The following is a 6,825-nucleotide window of genomic DNA, read 5'->3' as shown; positions in this document are numbered from 1 at the left end:
CGGCCGCGGTGCAGTCTCTCCTGTCCCCGGTGTGCTAGACTTCGCCGTGACTTCCACAGGTTGGGGGACACACCAGGGGTCATCTGACTTGAGCTTAGAAATGTGACTTACGTTGGACTCCCCTTTGACTTTTGGCATATGATGTGCTGTGCACCTCCAACACCCAGACTGGCTGGGGCCGGATGTGCCCGGCCGTCTGCTCTGTGGGCTCCACATGTCTTTCTGAAGTCTGAGCTGCACTCTTACGGAGGACTGCCTGTCTGGTTTGTGGTAAGCAGCCTCAGCATGGCACTCGAACTCAGATGAACTACAGTTCCCCCTCTTGGAGTTACTTAGGGCCAAGAAAGACCCGTGCATAGTATCTGCATGACAGCCACGAGGTCTTCAGAGGGGGGCATGCTGACTTTGGGGTCAGGTGTGGTTTGACTCACCCTTGGGGGGCCTGGTGGTGTTACCCACTCTCCCTCAGCCCTTTTGCTCGTATTGCTAAAGTGAGCCCTTCAGAAAAGTATAACTGGGAGCTCTTTTCTTGTTTTCACTTTTGTGGGGGTATTTTTGGAGGGAGCTTCTGGCTGGGCCAGAACATGCTGGAACATAACCCTGCTCACAGTGGGAGACCACTGGGAAGCCAGGGGTGAGTATCTGTCTGATAGGTGGGTGGAGGTGTGCCCTCCCAGGTGGGAAGTGGATACAAGTTGGCAGAAAGCCTGGGTCGGGGGCAGGGCAGGGGGTATAAAAGTCTCCTGGGAGGGTAGAGGCAAAGGGAGTGAGGGCTATGGTCATGGGTTCCCGACTCAACGTTGTAGCCTGGCCTGTGACGGCGGGGGCTGGACTGAGCGGGAAGCCGGGGCAGGGCTGCACAGCTCCTCACACCTCCATTCGTCACCTCCGGAAGGGATGTTTTGGGGTTTTGTCCTGTTTTTATTGTCGTGCAGTACACATACATTTACCACTGTAACCATTTGTGAGTCTACAGTTGAGTGGCAATCACTGTGGTGGCCACTGTCCGTAGAGGGGTGGTTTTGAAGAGGCAGAGGGCAGATGGTGTCCCTGTACTTAGGAGGCCTGGGGTCCCAGCCAGAAAGCAGGTGGCGCTGGGATCAAGACGCCCAGGAGGGCCTGTAGGGCGGCTTCTGCTCCCCTTACACCTGGATGCTCACCAGTCAGTCCAGGACGAGGCAGTGGGAGCCCTTGCTACCTGGCTCTTCCAGCCTCTGTGCTGGAGGCACCCGCCTGCCCCTGGCACATCACAGGGCCTGAGAGCCTGGTATCCCTGACCCCTGAGCCTTGGGTTCTCCGTGTTGGCCCAACTCCTGGGCATAGGAGTGCAGCAGACCGGCCGTGGCCCTCTGCTCTGGATGGGCAGAGGAAGAGGTCAGACTGGTGGGGGCAGTGCACAACCCAGGACACCGAGGCTGCTCTGAGGACGCCACAGCGCACCCTGGGTGGGTTCCAGCAGAGGGCCTGGTAGGTGGGTGGAGGACCCAGAGGGTGCTGAGAGGAGGGGACTGGGGCCGGAGGGGGCCACCTACCTGAGCCCCCTCACTCCTTGTTAAAATACTGATGTGGGGAATCACTCATTTAACAGGGAAGAGCAGGGATGGAGGTAGGGAGATGATTGCAGTCCTAGCAGAGAGTTGGGTCGGCCCAGCCAATAGGTGCAGATGCTTCCGGGGCCCATGGTGATGGTGGGCCCTAGGCCCCTGAGGTCAACCCCAGGGCTCTGTGGTGCCCTCAGACCCTCCCTGTCACCAAATTCTCAGGGACTCCCACACACACATCATGCTTCTGGCCACTGGCAGGGGTGGGGTGTGGCATGGTGGTAGCACCTTGTGTAGGTTGTGGAATCTCCTAAGTGCACGGAGGCCCCAGGCTGTTGAGGGGGCAGGGCTGTTTCGGCTGCTCTCCCCTCTCTTTCTGGGGATCCTAGCCAGGCCCAGAACTACAATCTAGGGAAGGGAGGGCTGGAGGATCTGTGCTGGCTCTGCTGCTGCGTGGGAGCCCATTGCATCCAAGGCAGTTCCCAGGCCCTCGCTGCATCATGTGGATACAGGGATATCCTCCCAGGATGTAGCTGGGTGCTCTTGGTTGGGCCTGGGGGCTGGGGGGCCGTGTCCAGCCATGGTTTGTGTGATTTGGGGAGGGGGTATGCACAAGCAGTGCCTCTGGTGGGCCCCCTGCCTGGGAATGGGATGGGGGCCACAGTGGGGCTTAGAACCCACACGTGGTCCTGCTCTGGGGAGACTGGGTCAGCTAAGTGGTTTTTGGACTTTATTGCATGTCATTGTCATCTGGAGGACTTGTTAAAACAGGTGGCTTCCCCCACCCCCTGCAGACTTTCTCTTGGTCTAGGGAGGGGTCCAAGAATGTAGACTTTTAAAATTATTTTTCAGGTAGATTTTTTTGATTGAGATAAATGCTCCTACCATGAAGTTCAACATTTTAACCACTTTAAAGTGTATGGTATAGTGGGTTTTGTATATTCACAATGTTGTGCTGTCTAGTTTATTACTGTGTAGCTGTAGAACATTTTTATCACCCCAAACCCTGTACCCATTAGCAGTTACTCCCCCATCCCTCTGGCCCCAGCCCTGAACAACCACTAATCTGCTTTCTGTCTCTGGAATCACACGATGTGACCTGTGACTAGCACCTCTTACTACTGAGCGTGGTGTTGGAGGGTTCATCCACCCTGTAGCCTGTATTGGTACCAAGAATGTAACAGTTCCTTGGGCTGCTGGTGCTGCTAGTCCGGAACACACTGAGAGCTGGACTGGGGGCAGCAGGAGGGGTCCCCGACAGCTGGGCCACCAGCTGCAAACCCTCAGTGGCATATCTCTTGGGACACGAACTGAGCTGCTGTCCAACTCCTTAGAGCAGGGCTTCAAGCTCTTGCCACCAGGGCACATGCGGAAAATAACACTTGTTCTGTTTGGACCGGAGGAGAAGAGGGTTGAGTCCTGTCCACAGTTGCTGGCGCATTGTATTCCTTTATGTCCACTGCACAGGCCCTAAGCCCGGCCCTCAGACAACCCTTCCTCCTCCCACACCCCTGGGCACGCTCCAGCACAGGAGGCTTTGGTGCCATGTGGCCCTGGGCGCGGGGTCACAGGCAACAAAGCTGATGGCTGCTTGAGGACCTACACGTCTGCCACCAAGTGCCAGTGATCCCTGGTCGGAGGCGACCCTCCACCCCCTGCCCCGGGGCACCTGGGAGTCCACTGGGAAAGCCCGAGGGGTCCCTGGGGGTCCCTGCGTGTCCTGAGCACCCACAGCTCTCTGGCGCTTTCCGGCCTCTTCTGCTCTTCCGTCTTTCCCTCCCTGGGGCACCTGCTCCCCACCCTCCATGGCTGGCTCCCTTCCCCGTGTCATCCCCACAACCTGGCCTGCCTGATTTCCTTGCCCAGTGCCCATGGGGCTGGGGTGCTCTCCCAAGGAGGTTGTGCGAGGAGCACTGTCCTCACTGTCCAGGAAAGAAGTCGCGAGCGGCCAGCCAAGGTGACTTCCCCCACCTGGATCCCGACCACCTTCATATTTTAATTTTTATTGAGATGTAATTGACAAATGTTATGTTTCAGGTATAATGATTTGATATATGTATATATTGCGACATGATTTTTTTCTTGTGGTGAGAACTTTTAACCTCTACTCAGCAACTTCAAACATATAACACAGTATCATTGTATACATAGTATGATGCTTATAATTACATAATAATGTGATATATTACAATACAGTATTGTATTGTTCCGGGCCTCCTTCTGAAGCTGCTAGTGCCTCCTTTGGAGCCCCACCGAAGTTCAGCCTGCCTGGGAATCCAGGCCAGTCAGCCCCAGGCCAGGCCCAGGCTCTGTACAGAAGAAAGCACAAAACACTTTGTTTAGAGAATGAAGAGCAGGCCCTGCATGTGCACCCAGGTCCAGAGATAGGACATCTCCAGCTCCTGGGAGCCCCCATCTTCCCCCACAATCCCTGTCAGAGGTCTCTGCTCTCTTTGAAAATCACTTACCACGAACAACACACATTTATTGTCCCACCGCTTCTTAGCATCAGGGTTCCCAGAGCTGCAGTCAAGGGGTGTCATCTGAGGCTGTACTGGGGAAGGGTCCTCCCCAGCTCACCTGGTCGTGGCAGCAGTCAGCGGCTTTCCAGCTTTGGCAGGAGGCCCTCCACAGGGTGGCTCAGGGCAGCGGGTGAGGGAGAGGGTCTCCTAGCCAGACAGGCAGCACCTCAGTCCTGGGAGTGCCTTCCCATTCCCGCCCCAAATCCTGTGGGTTAAAAACAAGACAAGTGGTCAGGGGGTGGGGGTGGGGGAGCGCGGACGAGAGAGACATGGAGACAGCAAGTGCTGGAGAGGGTGTGGGGAACAGTTACCACAGAGCCCAGCAGAGGTCCACTCCTTGAGACACACTTGGGAGAGCTGAAAGAGACTCAGAAATCCTTGTACAAGCGTGTTTATGGTATTCACAGTAGCCAGAAGGTGGAAACAACCCAAATGTAACAGATACAGGGGCAAACAAAACCCAAAATGTCTGTTCCTACAATGAGATATTGCTCGGCCTAAAAGGGACTGGAATTCTGATGCATGTCTAACATGAATGAGCCTTGAAAACCTTATGCTGGGTAACAAGCTGGACACAAAAGACCACGTACTGTATCCATTTCCATGAAAAGTCCAGGATCAGTAAATTCACACAGACAGTAGGTGAGTGACTTTCAGGGGCTGAGGGGGGGGAGAGGCATGGAGGGTGACTGGTAATGGACACAGGGTTTTCTTTAAGAGGATGAGAAAGCTCTGGAACTAGATAGAGGTGATGATTGCACACCATTGTGAATGTACTAAGCACCACTGAATTGTACACTTTAAAATGGTTGAAATGGTAAATGTTATGTGTATTTCACCATATTAAAAATAAAAAGCTTGGGGGAGGGATGGATTGGGAGTTTGGGGTTAGTAAATGCAAACTATTATATGTATGTATAACTGAGTCACTGCTGTACACCAGAAACTAACACAACGTTGTAAATCAACTATACTCCAATAAAATAAATTTCAAATAAACAAAAAGCAAAGCCACACTCAAAGGGAGGTGCCAACACAGGGGGAGAACACCAAGAGGTGGGGTTACAGGCTCCACTCTAGAGTCTGTCCCCATCATTGTTATTAGTGACGCTTGTTTTTACTCTATTTGTGCCTTTTGTCTGAAAGTCCTTTGTCGAATCTTTATCCTTTGGATTAGTTAAGTCACATAGTCGGTGTAGTTAACAATGTTCTTGGTTTTGTTGACACTGTCTTTTGTGGGGGGCTTTCCATTTGTCATACCCATTCTCTTTCCATTTTTGCCCCTTTTTTGGGGGATTGTTTTATTTTAACAGTGTTTTTCACTCTGTTAGATTGGAAGTCATATGCTCTATTTCTATTCTTCTTTCTATTCTTCCCCTAAAATTTTACAACATGCATACTTGATATGTTGTGGTTGGCTGAATGATAGCCTCCAAATATATAGAGGTTTTAATCCCTGGGACCTGTGAATATTCCTTTATATGGCAAGGGGATTTTGAAGATGTGATTAAGTGAAAGATTTTGAGATGGAGATGATTCTGGATTATCCAGGTAGTCCTAATGCAGTCACAAATGGGAGACGGAGATTTGGCCACCAAAGAAGGCCGGGTGCTCCTGGCTTTAAAGCTGGAAGAAGTGTCCAAGAACCAAGGAATGCAATTCTAGAAGCTGAAAAGATGAGGAGAGGATTTTCCCCCAAAGCCTCTCGAGGGGCATGGCCTGCGAACATCTTGATTTCAGCGTAGAGAAACTGATTTTGGGTGTCTGCTCTCTAGAACTGTAAGAGAATAAACTTGCGTTGTTTTAAGTCACTGAGTTTTTGTTATACCAGCAATAGGAAACTGAGTCTAAAGTTAATGAAGACATTGTTTGCATGACAGATGGTACAAGGACTTAAGAGGACTTGAGGGCTCTGAACCCCTTCTTGCTTAGTATCAGCGGGTGTTTCGCGTCTGTGTAGGGCTTTTTGGTGTTTTTTTTGTTTTCTTAACTCCATAGACATTATAACTTTACATACAATCAGTGTTTGTATTTACCAGTGTTTTTGTTATTCACTCTTCTTACAGGTCAGACTTCTCCTGAAATATATCCTTCAGTAGAGTCAGGACAGAGTGGGGCAAGTGAGGCACCCGAGGCATGACATTCAGGGAAGAGCTGGGAAGCTACTTCCCTGGTGGTCCAGCGGTTAAGACTCTGAGCTCCTAGTGCAGGGGCCATGGGTTCTCTCCTTGGTCAGGGAACTAGATCCTGCATGCCACAACTAAGAGCCTGTGTGCTGCAACGAAGACCCGGTGCAGCCAAATAAATACTAAAAATTTTAAAAAAGGAAGAGCTCCTGCTTGGTGTTGTGCAGGGTCTTACGGTCTTGATAATTGATTCTGACTTAATTTTTAAGTTCACTAATTCTATGACTGTGTTTTGTTAAGGTTATCCATTGCGTTGTTTTTGTTTTTTTTTTTTTGCGGTACGCGGGCCTCTCACTGTTGTGGCCTCTCCCGTTACGGAGCACAGGCTCCAGACGCGCAGGCTCAGCGGCCATGGCTCACGGGCCCAGCTGCTCCGATGCATGTGGGATCTTTCCAGACCAGGACACGAACCCGTGTCTCCTGCATCGGCAGGCAGACTCTCAACCACCAGGGAAGCCCCATTTTAATTTTTGATGGTTATATTTTTCATTTCTAAAAGTTCTTTTTTACATGTGCTGTGTGACTTATTATATTTTATGGTTCCCTGCAGATATTTGAAATCTTGTCTTTAATTTT

This window comes from Neophocaena asiaeorientalis, unplaced genomic scaffold (assembly GCF_003031525.2).
Source record: "Neophocaena asiaeorientalis asiaeorientalis breed wild unplaced genomic scaffold, Neophocaena_asiaeorientalis_V1.1 scaffold254, whole genome shotgun sequence".
NCBI classification, from domain to species: Eukaryota; Metazoa; Chordata; class Mammalia; order Artiodactyla; family Phocoenidae; genus Neophocaena; species Neophocaena asiaeorientalis.
This window is presented reverse-complemented; position numbering follows the sequence as displayed.